Source organism: Sceloporus occidentalis, unplaced genomic scaffold (genome assembly GCF_023333645.1).
Source record: "Sceloporus occidentalis isolate IW3139 unplaced genomic scaffold, rSceOcc1.0.p SCAF_5, whole genome shotgun sequence".
NCBI lineage: Eukaryota > Metazoa > Chordata > Lepidosauria > Squamata > Phrynosomatidae > Sceloporus > Sceloporus occidentalis.
Window position 1 is genome coordinate 86,409,637 of NW_028316985.1, and position 1,070 is coordinate 86,410,706.

The following is a 1,070-nucleotide window of genomic DNA, read 5'->3' on the forward strand; positions in this document are numbered from 1 at the left end:
GTGATAGTGAATTGCTGTTTGATTTTTTTGCCTTAATAAAAGCAATACTTTAATTGGAGAAGTCTGCCTCTGCATCCTTTCTTGGCTCCATCAATCTCTTGGTGTACAGGTGGGAGATGGTCTTGCAGGGTCCTTGTAGCCAACCCCCTCTTAATTTGAGCTAAGTAAAATTTCCCTATATGGATTTTGGCTACACATGTTCAATCTGCATCTTGGTAAATGGTCTCATTACTTCTGAAGAGAGTCATCCAGGACTCCAAATCTCATCAATAGATCATAACAACAACAACAACAACAACAACAATTTTATATCCTGCCTCTCTGTGTAACACAACCGGGGCAGTTTACACATTAAAACATACAATCCTGTCTCCCAATATCCCACCTCCCCTAAAATACAATTAAACAATTCAAAAATTTAAAACATACTTTAAAATAACAAACAAATCAAGAGTTTCTGTGGCAGAAGTCAGGGGTATAACAGGTTTGACTTTTTCAGTGGCCAGTTGTCTAATCAGGAAAGGCCTGCCAGAAGAGATCCGTCTTAACAGTTTTTTAAAAGCTGTTTAAGTACTACACTTGATCTTAGCCAAAAGGCCGAGAAGCGATTTTTAAAAGCTGTTTAAGGTGGTAATGTGACGGATCTCATCCAGCAGGCCATTCCATAATCTGGGAGAAGTAACCGAGATGGTCCTCTGGGAAGTTGCAGACAATCTAGTTTTTATAGGTTGCAACAAATTCCTCCCAGAGGACCTGATTGTGCAGGATTGATTATATGAGAGGAGGCGGTCCCGAAGGTAGGTTGGACCCAAACCATTTAGGGCTTTAAAAGTCTTGACATGACAGTACCATGACAGTTACAATTATCATATACTAGAGGATCCTTATTGACATGGTATATTTTTCTAGAAGTCAAGTTTGTGGACAAAGTTCATCTGTATATTCTAACACTTAAATGAGAAAGATTTTAACTTAGGAGTTGAGACCATTTGCCTCTGGGGAAATTGCTACTGCTCTTCCTTTAGCATCAGCCAAGTATGAGACAGTTTGGGAGCAGCAGTGCACACTTT

At 39.5% G+C, this 1,070-nt stretch overlaps 1 pseudogene; it reads right to left on the minus strand.

Annotated features, from left to right (window-relative positions):
- Positions 1 to 532: 532 nt before the first annotated feature.
- On the minus strand, positions 533 to 609 carry LOC149312435 (U2 spliceosomal RNA; annotated as a pseudogene).
- Positions 610 to 1,070: the final 461 nt, after the last annotated feature.